Source organism: Oncorhynchus mykiss, chromosome 20 (genome assembly GCF_013265735.2).
Source record: "Oncorhynchus mykiss isolate Arlee chromosome 20, USDA_OmykA_1.1, whole genome shotgun sequence".
Taxonomy (NCBI): Eukaryota; Metazoa; Chordata; class Actinopteri; order Salmoniformes; family Salmonidae; genus Oncorhynchus; species Oncorhynchus mykiss.
In genome coordinates this window covers 21,544,696-21,565,495 of record NC_048584.1, presented here as the reverse complement: position 1 = coordinate 21,565,495, position 20,800 = coordinate 21,544,696, and the positions used below count along the sequence as shown (strand labels likewise).

The window sequence follows — 20,800 nt, the reverse complement described above, 5'->3', positions numbered from 1 at the left end:
GTTGACCTAAATGACTAATGATGATAAATACAATGCACCTGTGCGTAATCAAGTCTCCGTATAAATGCACCTGCACTGTGATAGTCTCAGAGGTCCGTTAAAAGTGCAGAGAGCATCATGAAGAACAAGGAACACACCAGGCAGGTCCGAGATACTGTTGTGAAGAAGTTTAAAGCCGGATTTGGATACAAAAAGATTTCCCAAGCTTTAAACATCCCAAGGAGCACTGTGCAAGCGATAATATTGAAATGGAAGGAGTATCAGACCACTGCAAATCTACCAAGACCTGGCCGTCCCTCTAAACTTTCAGCTCATACAAGGAGAAGACTGATCAGAGATGCAGCCAAGAGGCCCATGATCACTCTGGATGAACTGCAGAGATCTACAGCTGAGGTGGGAGACTCTGTCCATAGGACAACTATCAGTCGTATATTGCACAAATCTGGCCTTTATGGAAGAGTGGCAAGAAGAAAGCCATTTCTTAAAGATATCCATAAAAAGTGTTGTTTAAAGTTTGCCACAAGCCACCTGGGAGACACACCAAACATGTGGAAGAAGGTGCTCTGGTCAGATGAAACCAAAATTGAACTTTTTGGCAACAATGCAAAACGTTATGTTTGGCGTAAAAGCAACACAGCTGAACACACCATCCCCACTGTCAAACATGGTGGTGGCAGCATCATGGTTTGGGCCTGCTTTTCTTCAGCAGGGACAGGGAAGATGGTTAAAATTGATGGGAAGATGGATGGAGCCAAATACAGGACCATTCTGGAAGAGAACCTGATGGAGTCTGCAAAAGACCTGAGACTGGGACGGAGATTTGTCTTCCAACAAGACAATGATCCAAAACATAAAGCAAAATCTACAATGGAATGGTTCAAAAATAAACATATCCAGGTGTTAGAATGGCCAAGTCAAAGTCCAGACCTGAATCCAATTGAGAATCTGTGGAAAGAACTGAAAACTGCTGTTCACAAATGCTCTCCATCCAACCTCACTGAGCTCGAGCTGTTTTGCAAGGAGGAATGGGAAAACATTTTAGTCTCTCAATGTGCAAAACTGATAGAGACATACCCCAAGCGACTTACAGCTGTAATCGCAGCAAAAGGTGGCGCTACAAAGTATTAACTTAAGGGGGCTGAATAATTTTGCACGCCCAATTTTTCAGTTTTTGATTTGTTAAAAAAGTTTGAAATATCCAATAAATGTCGTTCCACTTCATGATTGTGTCCCACTTGTTGTTGATTCTTCACAAAAAAATACAGTTTTATATCTTTATGTTTGAAGCCTGAAATGTGGCAAAAGGTCGCAAAGTTCAAGGGGGCCGAATACTTTCGCAAGGCACTGTACATCTCAGTTGTTGAATCTTATGTTCATACAAATATTTCCACGTTAAGTTTTCTGAATATAAACGCAGTTGACAGTGAGAGGACGTTTCTTTTTTTTGTTGCTTAGTCTATATGGGACATTCTTGGGCTCGGGTAATATTGCAGCCCCTCTGACTTTTTATGTTATATTTCAAGTATTGGATCACCAAAATAAAAATGTTAAAAGATTTTGTATATAAATTGAAATGTCCAGTATAATGAATTGAAATAAATATAGCATCCATTTTAACTTAATTATTTTTTTTTTAAATATTTTTTTTTATGAAGTCCTTGAGATGATTCCACCCCCACAGCGTGTGACATCCCGCCACCAAGACGTTGAGAGAGTTGTGTTGGCCAGACTCTCAGAAAGAAAACGAATGAATGAATATGGTGCTCTGAGAAGAAGGATTGTCATGCTGACACTAGTACTGTAGTTACAGCTGTTCTAGCATTCTAAATGCCCTTGGAAAATGTTCCCATTGTTTGATGACACGCTGAACTTTTCTGATGAAACCTGTTGAATGTTACTGCAGTTTGGTTAATAAAACCCATATTAATCTAACTATATCTAAATGTCCTTATTACATGGTTACATACAATGAAATGCAATGTTTTGGGGGTAAATCTTGGAGGGATTTTGATTGTAAACTAAATTAGCTCATATGGAAACCGATGTGTCTCTTCTACCCCGTTACAAGACAATATTTGTTAAATAAAAATGTCAAAGATGAATAAATATGAATTTGATGTTTTCTGAGCTCAGTCTGAAATGTTAAGGACAATCTCAAGAAGATCAGATTCATGTCAAAACTCTGAATTGAAAGCATTTTTTAAATTTAAATGATGACCTGCTGACACAATGTCTATTTCAGGGTTTAATATAGCAAAATTCTGAGATTTTACATACATTTTATATTTATAAGTATTTAATTGGTTTGGGGGACACATGAGCATTAGGTACATGTTGATCTTATAACAAGCATTTATATGATTATAAATATATAATCATATTCAGACAACTTCCATATTGTCTGTGACAGGGTTGAAGCTAAATGGTGTCCATTTCAGACAAAAAATTGACAATAATAAAATGGCTTTAATGCCTGATGTGGGGAAAAAAATATTAAAGATTTAATATGTACTTGATGTTGTGAGGTGTTCAGAAAATGCATTTATTCTAGTAAAAAAAAGTTAATTTTTATATTACAGCAGCACAAGAATGTATGTATGTATGTATGTATGTATTGTAACGGTTTTGACTTGGTTATTATTTGTAGGGGTGCCAGGTAGGTTGTGCCTACCAGAGAAAACATTGGTTTCTCCTTTTGGTTTGGGAGGGAATGAGTCCCATCTGGTCCGTCTAGTCTACACCAATACAAAGGACTTATGTAAAAGTCAGGATGGAAATAAACTTTTCATAAACCCTTAAAACATTGGAAAGAACTTCAAAAACAACTGTATTCTTTTGCGTGGGTTGTATTACCAACATCAATGATTACACACATTATACACATATAACACAATGAGTTCTGGTTCCACCAGAAATGTCCTGTACCTCGGGTCTAAAAAGAGTCCAGCCCGGTAAAGGAGTTCAGAGAACCCAAGTGACCTTTGTCACGCAATGTTTGTCCGTTCACTCAAGTGTAGCGTAAACCCAGTATTAATCATACAATCAATAACAATTATTTTACCACACAACTATAAAGCGTATCAACTCTTACTAAGTCCTCAAATACAACTAACTACATAAATCATCACTGTATACATCACATCAAAACAAATGAAATACCGTATACAAAAAGGTTGTAGTCAGTCGGTCAGTCAGACAATCCAATCCGCCAACAGATCTCCAGCTGAAAAAGGCCACGAAGAACAGAGAGGTGTAAGTCCACGGACACAAAGAGTGGATCCGATCCTGGGTAAACTCTATTAGGCTACAAAACACACATTTAAATGCAACAAAACAACCTGAATAGAGAAGCTTCAGAACTGAGGGTTGAACACATCCTCATTCATGTCTCCATCACAACCCCACTTTTGCGCAGCTGATGCTGGCTATTTAATTGGGAATTAAAAGGAAAGCACCCTATTGGAAGGAAAAGCCCTATTTAATTGGCAATTGAAGGGGAAGCGCCCTATTGGAAGGAGAAGCACTGACACGGTTCATAAAATTCAGGGCCGTCACAGTATGCATGTATGTACACACACACACACACACACACACACACACACACACACACACACAGTGTGTGCATGTATATACACACATCTACATTTAAGACTAGGCTAAAAACGTACCTTTTAAGTGTAAATTATGGGTAGTCCTACCTTACTTTTCATTTACTTTTTATGTCTTCATTGATATTGTGCTTATCATCTTTTCATGAACTCTGACACCTCATCCCAGACAATCAGTTTTCCCTTGATTATTCAGCGTAGGTTTACATTTGAGGGCTAATGTGGCAAAGGTAACTTCACATTATCCTAGTTAAACTGGTGGTCCACATGCCAAATGAAGCCACGTCACCTGACCAGGAGGGCTGTGACAGTCATGGAATTTTGGATGATGGTTATTGGTCTTTTTTGGGGATTTTAAGAGGCACATTTTCTCCTCTCCTCCTGACTGCAAGTTGTCTCCTCTCCTCCTGACTGCAAGTTGTCTCCTCTCCCGACTGCAGGGTGGGGCCATTGCCTAGGCAACCAAATACTTGTTTGCTACAACAACTTGCTTGTTTCAGCAAGGAGCAACAAAGATTCATCACGTTGTGAGTAGTCCGTGTTACCGCAGAAACCGACTCAACCGCACGAATAACCGACTGTCCCGTCTTCAGTCAGTCGTTCGTAAATAAAAACAAAACGGTTGTGAAAAATAATAACAATGGTTCGTCGGTTTCAGGATTATGCTGTAATTGTGCCAGCCCTACTGACCAAGACAAACCAGGACTTGTTCATGTGGTCCACAAAAACTCTAGGCTCTAAGCATACGACACAGTATGTTTGAGTGGGTCCGAGTGAAGAGTCTGCTACAGTCACTTTGACCCCTAAAGTCCTCCAATGTCAATGCCATATTATGAAACACGGTGTTCCATTCTGAGCCTGCTCAGTGCATATGTATGTGAATGCGTGTACATGTCAGTGCTGACCACAGGTTGGGCTGCCTGACTTGCTTATGTAACCAAAAGACTGCTATGCAATTTATATCAATAAAGGGGAGGATAGGTGGGGTAGGGGTTCATTTTAAATGTTATATAAGATTTGTCTTGGGTATTCCGAATACATTCCACAACCATATATAATTTGATGGCTTTCTCATTGACTGGCTTTACATTCATAGTCCTCTACCAATATGGCAGACAAATAGAGTGAAGCACTAACTACCATGGACAAACAAAATGGCATACTCACAATTTCTGTCCTATTTCACTCTCCACCTTTCTACGTTCCTACAAGGAAAGGAGGGTAGGATTTGGTTGAAAACGTTTGTCCCTAGCAACATATATAGGGGCTTATTTGTAAGGCTGAGTGACCGCCCAGTTTTCACCCCCTTAGACACCTCTTCCCCAGAGCTAAACAACCTAAACACGTTCTGCGCATTTCTCTGCGTCATATTTCTGAACAGCTGAAATAAAAAACCCACAGCGATTTGAAAGAACATTTCAAAAATATATATATTTTGTAGCCTAATTTGTTTGGTTGTTTAGCGATCGGGAAGAGGCGTCAAGAGAATTCCGCCATGCAGCCACTCCGTATTTGTAAAGGGGCGACTTTGAGGGCTGTAATATAGGGGAAGGGCAGACACGTCCAGTACAGTGACATCTGCAGCGTGCTAGAAATGCAATGAGGCTCAGATTGAAGTTAATAACAGCCAAACCTTAGTCAAACCCCTCAGATTATGGACGCGCATTTTCTTATACATTACTTTCTGTGTGTGCATCGCACAAGGCGATGGTGCCTGTTGCATCAGCAGTTTGTCGTACTGTAAGGGGTGTGTGTGTTTGCATTCAGACTCTCGTCACAGGCGGTAGGTACTGTAGCTGGTCTCTGGTGTAGTGGGATCAGGGTCACTTATCCACAGCTCCAGGGAGCGGCTCAGCCTCAGCCTGACAACACTCACACATCTCCTCCTTCTGCCCAGACTGACACTCACAAAATGAGTTTCTCCATATCCAACATCAGAAAAGGCTAGTATAAAAAAATATACCACTTGTTTTTAATCCTTAAGGAGTCTACTGACACAGCCGTGAATCAAATCTAAGTAACATAAAAAATCCCGATCAAAATCCATTAGTTCAAGCTAGAGCTATCAGGTTTTTTGCAGGGCTGCGTCTCAATCCACTGTATCCACCTATGTCGGCCTTCTGCATCTGCAGAAGATGGCCGAGCTGTAGCCTTGTTTGTCAGACCATGAGGAATCTCACAAAAACCTATGTAGCGTCCGAACGGTTTGGCCAACAAACTATTATTCCACTCTATGGAAAGGGGAGACTCTCACAAGTGTCGTCTGAAGGTAACCCATACAAAAAGGAATGGAAGAAAGAAGGTAGTTGTGCCAACAAAAATAAGGGATCAAATGTGTTCAGAAAAACTTTAATATTTCCTGAGCTTTCTCATATCTCCTAGATATAGGACATAGTCAAAAAAATAAATCATAAGGTTTTGAACTGTGTCTTTTTTTACCATTTATGAACCTGTTACTCAACGTGTTTATATGGGCTATAGTAGAAAAGGCCAAATTCTATATTTTATCAAATCCTGTATTTTTATTTTTGGGGGATCCCTAAAGGGGTCGTAAAATTACAAATCAAATAGCTACTGACCATCTTAAAACAGTTCCATGTTACCTTAGTACCCCACCGCCCCTATGACTTAAGCCACTCACCAATGACTCAGTGGAATCTGTTGTCAGGGAAACCCATTTCTCCTCCAGAGGCGAGGCCATAAGGCTTGCATCATTGAGTCTATTCTGACTGGTCAGCCTGAGCCACATGTCAAACATCTGCTGCATGTCCCTCACTGTGGACTGGAGGGGACAGGGATTAGCGTTGCAAACAAATACACTGTATTTGTTTGGCCATGACACACGCAAAAAGAGGAAAAGCAACAGAAAGACAGAATCTTACAGCTGTTGTTCTTCATGTACGTCCAGACGTCCCTTTCTTCCAGAATGTGGGCAAAGGAACAGTTCCCGATGTCAGTGGCACTTCTTCTGCTTCATCACATGGACACACATCTAGGGAGACTGCTTTATTATTACACTGTCTGTCCTGATTGTATACTTTCCTGTGATTTTATTTGACAATCCTTATAATCGGATGTCAAAACACAATTGAAACGGATGCTGACATACTGGCCCTTCTTTACAGAAACCCCTTTCCTTCACAAGTAGTAGCACGACAAATAGCTAACCTACCGTGGAACAAAGGCCAAGCTGCCTATAGGTGTAAAGACGAGAAGAGGAGAGCTGTAAACAACATCAGCTGTATTCAGCATGTGAGAGGTCTGCTGGAAATGACTGCCTGATTGGAGAGATTAAAACAGACCCCGAGGGGAGGGAGGGATGGAGAAAATTAGTAGAGAGGGGTGACTCAGTTCATACTTATGTGGGTGTGACTGTGTATGAGAGAGGGGAAGGGCGAAAAGAGTGAGTGATGGAGGGATAGAGAAGGGGGAGGGACTTACGTCATACTGCTGTGGGTATGCACGGGAGAAGAGGCCGCACAACGACCCACTTCTTCTTCTCCAAAGACTTTACCAGCAATACCCAACGCTCCTTAGTCCAGCTGGAGAAAGGGGGAAAGGGGAAGACAGAGATGAGGAAGAGAGATGAGAGATGGGCGGGAGAAAGAGAAAGAAAAGAACATGACTATGGACTACAATCATAAAGTTAGTGAAATTGACCATTCAGAACAAGGTATTTTGCATTTCTATAGAGTTAATCCTTTAATGGGCCTATTCCTTTAACATTCCTTTTATCCTATGAATTATCAGTTCAGGCCTGGTCATGAAACAGATGGTAGCCCCTGCAGCCTCATATTGACACGAGAACTTCAGCACTTACCATGAGTGCAGATCTCAGTTTGATATGGTCTCTCACCTGTCGTGCAGTACTTGAGGGCCTTGTCTGGTTCGTGGACCTGTCCATCACTCTGGCCACAGACAAACTTCATCTTCAGGTTTAACCCCCTGCCATCCCCTCCACCCCTGAGGTTGTCTCCCACTCCCCCTATTCCCCCCCACCACAGCTCTGGTGTGTGACGTGCACAGGCTGAGAGCATGAGTGAGAGAGATCTTGTAAATCAGGCCCTTAAAAACAATAACGCAAATGGTGTATTGTATTAGGAGACAAGGACATCGTGCCCATCTCATGCTCACCTTCTGTTTCTGAGCATTTTGCTCTAGCCTGTACCAGAGCCTCTTGGACTTCTGTACCATCTCTTCATGGGTGATACCTGGGAGAGAGAGGGAAGTTAATAAAGACACACAAAGTAACAGATGATAGCGTGAACTTTGGTTATTTTGCTGGAATCCTTGATAGAGTGTGTCTGTGTGTGCAGCCATGCTTGCAAACACATGAGTACTTCTGTACCGGTGTCCTGCTGCAGCACCTAGCACTTGAGTTCTATGACGGAGTGGGCAAAGGAGCAGCTGTCCTCGCGCTGGCAGCCGTAACGCACCTCGTGGCGACATGTCAAACTGGCAGAGGGGGTGCAGCGGGCGCACCTTACTGTGGCGCACGTTGGCAGAACACACCACATGCACTAGGCACCTGAGAAAACAGGGATGAGATAGAGGGGGAAGAGATGGAGGAGGAGAGAGAAGGAGAGGGCAGAAGGGGACAGGGTGCAAATAGCTGACTTGAATATTGTCTGAGGGAAATTGGATTTAGAATCCATTATACCAAGACAAAGTGCTTATTTGGATCTGATACAATGAAGGACAGAGAGAGGATGACGGAAACGTACAGAAAGGTCTAGGAGACTCACTTATCATCAAAGGGATGCCGGGCAGTGAGGTTTGAGCAGACAGCCAAGTTCTCTTTGCTGCACTTGCTGATGATGGGAGGCTTACTGTCAAAACAGTCTTGCAGAGGGAGAGAGAGCGAAACGGAGTGTGTGTGTACATACAGAATACTGCAAAGTTCACCATGTGGAGGTCTATGTGCATCACACCCTACCTCACAGAGGAACATGAACATGCCCATGTGCTGCTGCAGCAGGAGTGTGACGCTGAGTGCCCGTCTCTCGGTGCTGCCCAGTGGGTCAAACAGCAGCTCCCTTCTCAGAGCCCCCTTCCTCTCCTGGGTCCACAGGTATATTTCCTCCTGGCAGTAGGCAAACGTGCAGTTCTCCCCATACTGGCATTCCTGGCGCTCCTGGACCTCTTCAGGGAGACAGAGGAGGAGCAGGAAAGAGGTATGAGGTAGAGAGTACATAATATTTACTATCACTGATGGAAAATTCTGTTTAAGCAACATTAAAACTACTGCCAGCACTTCGGTGCTTATTTGAGTAAGAGAACATGCATGTGCTGGTGACACTGTCTCTGATTTATTTAGAATTCAAGGCACACTTCACCAGCATGGCTACCACAGCATTCTGCAGCGTACGCCATCCCATCTGGTTTGCGTTTAGTGGGACTATCATTTGTTTTTCAACAGAACAATGACCAAAAACACACCTCCAGGCTGTGTAAGGGCTATTTGACCAAGAAGGAGAGTGATGGAGTGCTGCATCAGATGACCTGGTCTCCACAATCACCCGACCTCAACACAAACCAATTGAGATGGTTTGTAATGAGTTGGACGGCAGAGTGAAGCAGCCAACAAGTGCTCAGCATGTGGGAACTCCTTCAAGTCTGTTGGAAAAGCATTCCAGGTGAAGCTGGTTGAGAGAATGCCAAGAGTGTGCAAAACTGTCATCAAGGCAAAGGATGGCTATAGAAAGGGTGGCTATAGAAAATATATTTTGATTTGTTTAACACTTTTTCGGTTACTACATGATTCCATGTGTGTTATTTCATAGTTTTGATGTCTTCACTATTATTCTACAATGTAGAAAATAGTAAAAATAAAGAAAAATCCTGCAATGAGTAGGTGTTCTAAAACTTTTGAGGCCAGTACTGTACGTACCTTTGCAAAACACAAAGGCCCCCAGGAAGTTATTTTGGTGGCGTGGGGTCTTCTTTGTTCTTGAAGCGAGACAGCAGCAGGTCCCTCTTACAGCGGTGAGCCGCCGTCCATATCCCACAAAGCCCAATTTTTCAGTTTTTGATTTGTTAAAAAAGTTTGAAATATCCAATAAATGTCATTCCACTTCATGATTGTGTCCCACTTGTTGTTGATTCTTCACAAAAAAAATACAGTTTTATATCTTTATGTTTGAAGCCTGAAATGTGGCAAAAGGTCGCAAAGTTCAAGGGGGCCGAATACTTTCGCAAGGCACTGTATTATTCTAGATCTCCTTCTAGACCAGAAATGCATAGCTCTGTGCTCCATGTAAGGTACTTCAGTGGTGGAAGTTAAACTACTAAAATGTGCAACCCGTCAGGCAGTAGTGGAAAAAGTATGCAAATGTCATACTTGAGTAAAAGTAGATACCTTAATAGAAAATGATTCAAGTAAAAGTCACTCATTAAAATACTACTTGAGTAAAAGTCTAGAAGTATTTGGTTTAAAATATACTTAAGTATCAAAAGTAAATGCAATTGCTAAAATATACTTAAGTGTCAAAAGTAAAAGTTAATTTCTAATTCCTTATATTATGCAAACTAGACGGCATATTTTCTTGTGTTTTTTATTTATTTACGGATAGCCAGGGGCACACTTCAACATTAATTTACAAAATAAGCATTTGTGTTTAGTGAGTGCGCCAGATCAGAGGCAGAAGGGATGACCAGGGATGTTTTCTTGAAAGGGGGTGAATTGGAGCATTTTCCTGTCAAAATGTAACAAATACTTTTGGGTGTCAGGGAAAATGTATGGAGTAAAAAGTACATTATTTTCTTTAGGAATAAAGTAAGTAAAAAAACAACTTACTTCAAAGTATTTTTTACTTAAGTACTTTACACCACCTCATGCAACTCCCGGAAATACTTCCTTAAATGTTCCTATATTCTACTGACGAATGTCTGTACCTCCTCTCTCTCATCAAATGTCTACTGGTCAACAGAGGGACGGTACAGCATGGTCAGCATCCTTCCTTGACGTGACCTTAGTAGCGACCCTCTCACCTCGCTGACTTTCTCGGAGATGCAGTCATCCCCCAGCAGGCTGTCCAGATCGTCGGGGATCACGCTGCACTCCTCCATGTGCTCCGACACGGGGACAGAGTAGGGCATGCGGGGCAGGCCTGTACTGGGGCTACTGGGCTCGAGGGGTCATCGCTAACAGGGATGGGTGTGGCCAGAGGGGCGGGGATACACTGGGCGTTGGATAGATCAACTGGGAGGGATAAAGAACAAAGAGGAAGATGAGATCGAGCCATGGAGAGAAGGGAATTTGAGAGACACGCTAATGACAATGTCAAATACATTTTTAAAGTTAAATGTTATGTTTTTATGGTGAACTGACATACCTGATGCAATGTCAGTCAAAGATTCTGCCCATTGGAGGACATCTAAAATAAGAGACAAGGCTTGGTTAATCAAAACATTAACCATTCACCCCTAATAAGAAAATGCCAATAACCACATTTCCACCCAGTTTTCATGCGAGTAAAGTCATACCGTATAAATAAAAATCAAGAGAGCTGTGATGGAAACAGGATGTTTTGGTAAAATGTTATAAATGAAGAAAGATCTTTTGTTCATTCGTGATCTTTTTGTGTCGGTAAAATGAAAGTGAAATGGCAGTGGAAACGCTTTTATGCAAAAATATTGATATAATAACCAAAATATAGGATTAAACTTAAAGTCACGCAATGATATGGTGTGGTCATCCCACTACGACTCGGGAAACCATGCAGTTAGGCTACAGATTAAATAAATTATGATGAACTTCACAGGGTGGTGAAAGTGCCCTTGATGCTCCTTTCCAATAAATATTGAGGCTCTTATTCTGGTGACATGATGATAGATCCAAAACGTCAGTCAAGTGTTTATTGCGCTGTCCCTGCAACATTATTTGAGCCATTTAGTTTACTTGTTTCTGACGGAAAAGTTGTTCCCGAAATCCCTAATTTGTTTAAGAAAAACATTCCACATTGCCTCAACCCTTGCACTCTTTACGTGAATCATGTAAGCATTGCATGCGACCAACAGGGCCTAACCTATAGCCGATCATAATCACATCAATAAATTGGTTATAAACTCCGAACACAGTAATGTCGACAGAAAAATGGATGCGGAGGACGTGAAAAACAAAATGTTTACTGGTTGCTCCGGAGGAAAAAGTGGAAGTCAGATCTGTGGAAGACATTTGACAGTTGTGGAAACTACTGGAGATCCAGAAAAAGGAGGGTATAGGAGCAAGTGTTGCGTGAGTTTTGTGTGTGCCAAACAGATGCTGATAGACTACAATTATTATTTTTTTTGACCATTTGGAATAGTGTAAACACTAAATGTGTAACAGAAGAATATTTATAAAGCCTTTATTACACCAGACTAAAAAACAGTTGAATGTATTTGTGAATTGTAGTTGATTTATTGTTTAGGTTAATTATTCAAAGCTCCATTTATCTAATTTTAAGGCAAAAATGCTTGATTTCATTTCGAAGCATGAATGCCTTGTATGCTGTGTGATGGCAGGAACGAATGAATGATTGATACAGTAGCCTATATATTGAAATATAAGCATAAGTAAGTTGAGGTATTAAGACTAAACAAAACAGGCTCGTAGGCCTACTGCTCGATGGTGGTTATACAAGGCTGCTATACAACTCCTAATGATAACGGCATTGTTTATTATAATGATCATAATAATAACAACAACGAGATCAAGAAAAAGAGGAGCGAGAACTGCATGCATATTATGTGTAACAAACAGGTGCTGTTAGATTACAATATTATTTTTCTGCCTGTTTGGAACAGTGCAAACAACATTAAATCAATTCTAAGCAACACCAGTCTGTTGTAGCGAAGAAAAAAAATAAAGGCTTAATTACAGCATGGAAAAGACTAAAAACAGCCAAATCTGTGAAATTGTTTTATATGACATTTTACCGTTCCATGAGGCTTGTTGCTCACGGAAAACAGTAGGCTATTAAACAAACAGTCAAACAGGCAACAGAAGCAGGATCTGTCTTATTTCTGTAGATATATATGGATGATTTATAAAGCCAGGCACATTTAACAGTTACGCTATTGATTATAGACCTAAATAAGTTGTGGTTTGCCCTCTCCTCAATTTTCTTAGACATTTAGGCTAAGCCCTATTCACATGGGACAAGTATTATTTGAGAATGTTGGTTATGTAATAATTACCCCAGAATGTCCGTTATTCCAGAGGACGATTCGGACTGGATTCGTTTTTTCCCCAAACTGCCCAGTAATTCCTAATACTTTCTCAATAAATATTGACAGTTGACGGAAGCATGGAGGTTCTTCTAGGCGTGAAGATATTTCAACAAGTCCAGGCGCTAACAGGGCTACACTGTCAACTCGAGCTCGATTCCAAAGTTTCTAAACCATACCAAACCATCTCTGGAATACAGTGTATTCGGAAAGTATTCAGACCCCTTGACTTTATCCACATTTTGTTACGTTACAGCCTTATTCTAAAGTGGATTAAATTGTTATTTCACCCTCATCAATCTACACACAACACCCCATAATGACGAAGTAAAAATATATGTTTTTAAACATTTCTGCAAAAAAACATCACATTTACGTAAGTATTCAGACCCTTTACTCAGTACTTAGTTGAAGCACCTTTAGCAGCGATTACAGGCTCAAGTCTTCTTGGGTATGAAGCTAAAACCTTGGCACACCTGTATTTGGGGAGTTTCTCCCATTCTTCACTCCAGATCCTCTCAAACTCTGTCAGGTTGAATGGGAGCTTTGCAACACATATATTTTCTGGTCTCTCCAGAGATGTTAGATCGGGTTCAAGTCCCGGCTCTGGCTGGGCCACTCAAGGACATTCAGAGACTTGTCCCAAAGCCACTCCTGCATTGTCTTGGCTGTGTGCTTAGGGTTGTTGTCCTGTTGGAAGGTGAACCTTCGGCCTAGTCTGAGGTCCTGTGCGCTCTGGAACAGGTTTTCATCAAGGATCTCTGTACTTCATTACGTTCTTCTTTCCCTCGTTCCTGACTAGTCTCCCAGTCCCTGCCGCTGAAAAACACCATAGGGATTAGAGGTCGACCGATTAATCAGAATGGCCGATTAATTAGGGCCGATGTCAAGTTTTCATAACAATCGGAAATCTGTATTTTTGGACACCGATTTGTCAGATTAAAAACATTTTTTTACACCATTTCATCTTTATTTAACTAGGCAAGTCAGTTAAGAACACATTCTTATTTTCAACGACGGCCTAAACGGTGGGTTAACTGCCTCGTTAAGGGGCAGAACGACAAATGTTCACCTTGTCAGCTCAGGGGATTCAATCTTGCAACCTTACAGTTAACTAGTCCAACGCTCTAACCACCTGCCTCTCATTGCACTCCACGAGGAGACTGCCTGTTACGCGAATGCAGTAAGCCAAGGTAAGTTGCTAGCTAGCATTAAACTTATCTTATAAAAAACAATCAATCAATCATAATCACTAGTTAACTACACATGGTTGATGATATTACTAGTTTATCTAGAGTGTCCTGCATTGCATACAATCAATACGGTGCGTATCGTTGCTCTAATGTGTACATAACCATGAACATCAATGCCTTTCTTAAAATCAATACACAGAAGTATATATTTTTAAACCTGCATATTTGGCTAAAAGAAATCCAGATTAGCAGGCAATATTAACCAGCTGAAATTGTGTCACTTCTCTTGCGTTCATTGCACGCAGAGGTCAGTGTATATGCAACAGTTTGGGCCGCCTAATTTTCCAGAATTTTACGTAATTATGACATAACAGTGAAGGTTGTGCAATGTAACAGGAATATTTAGACTAATGGATGCCACCCCTTAGATAAAATACGGAACGGTTCCGTATTTCACTGAAAGAATAAACGTCTTGTTTTCGAGATGATAGTTTCCATATTCTACCATATTAATGACATAAGGCTCGTATTTCTGTGTGTTATTATGTTATAACTAAGTCTATGATTTGATAGAGCAGTCTGACTGAGCGGTGGTAGGCAGCAGCAGGCTCGTAAGCATTCATTTAAACAGCACTTTCGTCCGTTTTGCCAGCAGCTCTTCGTTGTGCGTCAAGCATTGCGCTGTTTATGACTTCAAGCCTATTAACTCCCGAGATTAGGCTTGTGTAACCGATGTGATATGGCTAGCTAGTTAGCGGGGTACGAGCTAATAGCGTTTCAAACGTCACTCGCTCTGAGACTTGGAGTGGTTGTTCCCCTTGCTCTGCATGGGTAACTCTGCTTCGAGGGTGGCTGTTGTCGTTGTGTTCCAGGTTCGAGCCCAGGGAGGAGCGAGGAGAGGGACAGAAGCTATACTGTTACACTGGAAATACTAAAGTGCCTTTAAGAACATCCAATAGTCAAAGGTTAATGAAATACAAATGGTATAGAGAGAAATAGTCCTATAATTCCTATAATAACTACAACCTAAAACTTCTTACCTGGGAATATTGAAGACTCATGTTAAAAGGAACCACCGGCTTTCATATGTTCTCATGTTCTGAGCAAGGAACTTAAACGTTAGCTTTCTTACATAGCACATATTGCACTTTTACTTTCTTCTCCAAAACTTTGTTTTTGCATTATTTAAACCAAATTGAACATCTTTCATTATTTGAGGCTAAATTGATTTTATTGATGTATTATATTAAGTTAAAATAAGTGTTCATTCAGTATTGTTGTAATTGTCGTCATTATTACAAATAAAAAAATAAAAAATTGGCATCGGCTTTTTTTTGGGGTCCTCCAATTAATCGGTATCGCCGTTGAAAAATCATAATCGGTCAACCTCGAATAGGGATGGTGCCAGGTTTTCTCCAGATGTGACGCTTGGCATTCAGGCCAAAGAGTTCAATCACGGTCAGATTTATGAAGAAAATGTTTTATTTAATACATTTTAGAGTAAGGCTGTAACGTAACAAAATGTTGAAATATTCAAGGGGTCTGAATACTTTCCGAATGCACTGTACCTGTCCTGGCATTTTGATATTTGAGTGGGTAGAGTCAGAGGTAACGAAACTTATCTGAGGGCTTATGTAGGCCTTACGGACCATCAGGCCTAGTTATTTAGCCAGGTCCTGGGCCAGTTCACCCACCTGCCTGTCCTGTATGAGAAATAAAGTACATCCCATAAACAATAAGTTCAAATTAAATGTTTTATTCTAAAGAAATGCGAGTAACTAAAAGCATGTCGTAGAATAAATTAGATTCATCATTTTTATTGAACTATGGTTCCGGTGCTCGTGTGCCCTGTGGCCTTGACTTACAGTGCCTTGCGAAAGTATTCGGCCCCCTTTACTTTCAGTGCAGCAAACTCTCTCCAGAAGTTCAGTGAGGATCTCTGAATGATCCAATGTTGACCTAAATGACTAATGATGATAAATACAATGCACCTGTGCGTAATCAAGTCTCCGTATAAATGCACCTGCACTGTGATAGTCTCAGAGGTCCGTTAAAAGTGCAGAGAGCATCATGAAGAACAAGGAACACACCAGGCAGGTCCGAGATACTGTTGTGAAGAAGTTTAAAGCCGGATTTGGATACAAAAAGATTTCCCAAGCTTTAAACATCCCAAGGAGCACTGTGCAAGCGATAATATTGAAATGGAAGGAGTATCAGACCACTGCAAATCTACCAAGACCTGGCCGTCCCTCTAAACTTTCAGCTCATACAAGGAGAAGACTGATCAGAGATGCAGCCAAGAGGCCCATGATCACTCTGGATGAACTGCAGAGATCTACAGCTGAGGTGGGAGACTCTGTCCATAGGACAACAATCAGTCGTATATTGCACAAATCTGGCCTTTATGGAAGAGTGGCAAGAAGAAAGCCATTTCTTAAAGATATACATAAAATGTGTCGTTTAAAGTTTGCCACAAGCCACCTGGGAGACACACCAAACATGTGGAAGAAGGTGCTCTGGTCAGATGAAACCAAAATTGAACTTTTTGGCAACAATGCAAAACGTTATGTTTGGCGTAAAAGCAACACACCATCCCCACTGTCAAACATGGTGGTGGCAGCATCATGGTTTGGGCCTGCTTTTCTTCAGCAGGGACAGGGAAGATGGTTAAAATTGATGGGAAGATGGATGGAGCCAAATACAGGACCATTCTGGAAGAAAACCTGATGGAGTCTGCAAAAGACCTGAGACTGGGACGGAGATTTGTCTTCCAACAAGACAATGATCCAAAACATAAAGCAAAATCTACAATGGAATGGTTCAAAAATAAACATATCCAGGTGTTAGAATGGCCAAGTCAAAGTCCAGACCTGAATCCAATCGAGAATCTGTGGAAAGAACTGAAAACTGCTGTTCACAAATGCTCTCCATCCAACCTCACTGAGCTTGAGCTGTTTTGCAAGGAGGAATGGGAAAAATGTTCAGTCTCTCGATGTGCAAAACAAAAACTGATAGAGACATACCCCAAGCAACTTACAGCTGTAATCACAGCAAAAGGTGGCGCTACAAAGTATTAACTTAAGGGGGCTGAATAATTTTGCACGCCCAATTTTTCAGTTTTCGATTTGTTAAAAAAGTTTGAAATATCCAATAAATGTCGTTCCACTTCATGATTGTAGTGGTCTGATACTCCTTCCATTTCAATATTATCGCTTGCACAGTGCTCCTTGGGATGTTTAAAGCTTGGGAAATCTTTTTGTATCCAAATCCGGCTTTAAACTTCTTCACAGCAGTATCTCGGACCTGCCTGGTGTGTTCCTTGTTCTTCATGATGCTCTCTGCGCTTTTAACGGACCTCTGAGACTATCACAGTGCAGGTGCATTTATACGGAGACTTGATTACACACAGGTGGATTGTATTTATCATCATTAGTCATTTAGTTCAACATTGGATCATTCAGAGATCCTCACTGAACTTCTGGAGAGAGTTTGCTGCACTGAAAGTAAAGGGGCTGAATAATTTTGCACGCCCAATTTTTCAGTTTTTGATTTGTTAAAAAAGTTTGAAATATCCAATAAATGTCGTTCCACTTCATGATTGTGTCCCACTTGTTGTTGATTCTTCACAAAAAAATACAGTTTTATATCTTTATGTTTGAAGCCTGAAAGGTGGCAAAAGGTCGCAAAGTTCAAGGGGGCCGAATACTTTCGCAAGGCACTGTACATGTGGGGCAGTGAGAAGGCATCCAGTGCCACACCCATAGGCCTCCCGGAGTCGGCCCAGCTCCCTTAGAGAGCTTTTCTGTAGAGCGCCCTGCGACTTGGCTGCTTTTCCTTCACTCTGTGGTCCAACTCATCCCAAACCATCTCAATTGGGTTGAGGTCAGGTGATTGTGGTGGCCAGGTCATCTGATGCAGCACTCGATCACTCTCCTTGGTCAAATATCCCTTACACAGCCTGGAGGTGTGTTTTGGGTCACTGACCTGTTGAAAACCTAATGATAGTCCCACTAAGTGCAAACCAGATGGGATGGTGTATCTCTGCAGAACGCTGTGGTAGCCATGCTGGGTGAGTGTGCCTTGAATTCTAAATCAATCACAGACAGCGTCACCACAAAGCACCCCCACACCATCTCCTCCATGCTTCACGGTGGGAACCACACATTCGGAGATCATTCGTTCACCTACTCCGCGTCTCACAAAGACACAGTGGTTGGAACCAAAAAATCTCAAATTTGGACTCATCAGGCAAAAGGACAGATTTTCACCCGTCTAATGTTCAATGCTCATCTTTCTTGGCCCAAGCAAGTCCCTTCTTTTTATTGATGTCCTTTAGTAGTGGATTCTTTGCAGCAATTTGACCTTGAAGGCCTGATTCACGCAGTCTCCTCTGAACAGTTGATGTTGAGATGTGTCTGTTACTTGAACTCTGTGAAGCATTTATTTGGGCTGCAATCAGAGGTGCAGTTAACTCTGACGAACTTATCCTCTTCCTTTCCAGTGGCAGTCCTCATGTGAGCCAGTTTCATCATAGCACTTGATGGTTTTTGCGACTGCACTTGAAGAAACTTTCAAAGTTTATGACATTTTCTGTATTGACTGACCTTCATGTCTTAAAGTAATGATGGACTGTCGTTTCTCTTTGCTTATTTGAGCTGTTCTAGCCAAATAGGGCTATCTTCTGTATACCACCCCTACCTTGTCACAACACAACTGCTCAAATGCATTAAGGAGGAAAGAAATTCCACAAGTGAACTTTTAACAAGGCAAACCTGTTAATTGAAATGAAGCTGTTTGAGAGAATGCCAAGCGTGTGCAAAGCTGTCATCAAGGCAAAGGGTGGCTACTTTGAAGAATCTAACATATAAAATAAATTTTTCCCGTTATCCACCCAGTCGCTTTAGCTTGTAACTAACGTTGGTTTCTCTTTGGTTTGTTTACTTACGTCTGATCTTCAACCAGCAGTGACACTACTTTAATATATATATATATATATATATAACAAGCCGTTAAATATATAAAATACATAAGAGTAGCTAGCTATATCAGCTGGCAATTCAGTTTACAGAACATATTCTTGATTAACGTTATTTATGGAGAGCCCATTTGCCTGCATCAAGGGACAGCATCGTAACACCGGGGCTAACTAGGTAGTTAGCTGGCTGGGTCAGTTCAAAATAACAGTGACAACTGAATAACAGATATACAGCTTCATAACTGTGATTTTGTAAGGTAGCTAAACTGACTGGACATTAACGTGCTAGCTAAAGTTAGCTACTCACCGAAAACAACACCCCGCCCGACCTTGTTCTTCTCCAAAAACTGTTATCTAAATAACTTATAGAATATTAATCCTCCAGACACATATTTGTCCAGGGTAAATGGTTGTTGAATCTGGACGGAACATGTGAGAGTTTTTACCCCAAATTCTACACAGTTCTTCCCCAATGAAGTTGCGCTCAAATCAAGAGATGAGACGCTTGGTCCTGTAGAACTGCGGGTTGGTTGAGAGTGGCTATTTTCAATGTGACCACTAGGTGGCAGTTGTATTGACGAGCAAGCAGAGTCAGAGTTAACAAGAGTTTGTAAATACATGTTTATCATGTTCATAAATTCCTTTTTGATTGTTGAACACATTTTGAAAAAACCTGTGGGAAAAGTATTGATATTACACAAAAAGAGATGATGTATGCTGGTTGTTGGAAGCTGTTTACCAGGGCGGAGGAACCAGGGTCTTGCTCTGTACCTGTTTTACTGAGCTTCCTTCAGAAACAATTGGACTCAGGTCGCTCTGCCTCAACCTTGAAGGTGTATGCCTCAGCCATATCGTCTAACCATTTACTGCATCCCCCCGGGCTAGTATTGGAGGCTTTGACAAAATCTTATTTTGAGCATTCGGAGGAGGCGGACATAAAATGGTTCTCGGAAATTGCTTTCCTCTTGGCTATTTCATCAGCAAAACGTGTAAATTAACTCCACGTGCTCTCTATGAGCCCTATCTGCATACGCTGGAAGACAGGCGACCTTGGCGTGACTTGATGGCCCAACCAGCCTTTTTGCCTAAGGTTTTATCACTCCTTGACATCAATCAAGCCATCAAACTGGCAGCCTTACTGCCCCCTCCTTTCCAGAATGTGGTGGAGCGAACAAATCTTCTGCCATTTTTCCAGTGGCACTAGTGCATTAATCAGAGATTAGTAGTGCTATTCCTCGTGACCTTGTTGGTACTGTATGATTCATCCAAAGATTAAACCGCAGTGACAGTGTGAAGTAACTATGGGTCAACAAAGACCGTCAGTACTTTCCTGTCACTCGGAATCTTTAGGGCAAGAAGCAGTGTTGCCAACTCCTCAGTAAGGAAAGTAGCTATTGGCTGTCCTAAAAGTCGCTAAATGACATCATCACCTAATTTGCATAACTGTGCATGTAATTGTGATGGATGCTGTAGGAGAGAGGAATAACGTCGTGGGAGAGACAAAAGGTGAGTAAAAAACACCCTAAATATGTTTAGAACTACAAATGAACTTTCTTCTGTCGATTTTTTTTATTTTTTATGTCACAATTCCAACCCTCCTCCTTTATCCGGGCTTGGGACCGGCAAGCGTGACCCAAAAGAGACACTCTGGAGGAGTTACATAGTTTTAAAATATATTTTATTTTTCTTAATTTGGTTTGGTTTTCAACCTTCAACCACTTAGGAGCCTACAACAAGTCACAGTAAAACATGAACATTTTTAACCATAACATAAAAATAAAAAAATTGTATACAATCTAAATGGACCAAAAAGA

General features: G+C 41.2%; 1 long non-coding RNA gene across 2 annotated transcripts in view; it reads right to left on the bottom strand.

Moving 5' to 3' along the window:
• Positions 1-2,922: 2,922 nt before the first annotated feature.
• LOC110499098 overlaps positions 2,923-20,800 on the bottom strand; it is a 44,229-nt gene continuing 26,351 nt past the window's right edge. Inside the window, exons 1-14 of one of the 2 annotated variants that reach the window (XR_005037958.1) lie at positions 19,294-19,504; positions 10,943-10,984; positions 10,599-10,809; positions 8,545-8,750; positions 8,354-8,450; positions 7,957-8,136; positions 7,743-7,819; positions 7,465-7,635; positions 7,050-7,150; positions 6,781-6,886; positions 6,491-6,600; positions 6,250-6,383; positions 4,776-4,813; positions 2,923-3,223 (exon numbers count right to left, since the gene is read on the bottom strand). This is a non-coding gene — a long non-coding RNA (uncharacterized LOC110499098). Of the gene's footprint in view, positions 3,224-4,775; positions 4,814-6,249; positions 6,384-6,490; positions 6,601-6,780; positions 6,887-7,049; positions 7,151-7,464; positions 7,636-7,742; positions 7,820-7,956; positions 8,137-8,353; positions 8,451-8,544; positions 8,751-10,598; positions 10,810-10,942; positions 10,985-19,293; positions 19,505-20,800 lie in introns of those variants that run through there. The other variant, XR_005037959.1, reaches the window with a different exon arrangement.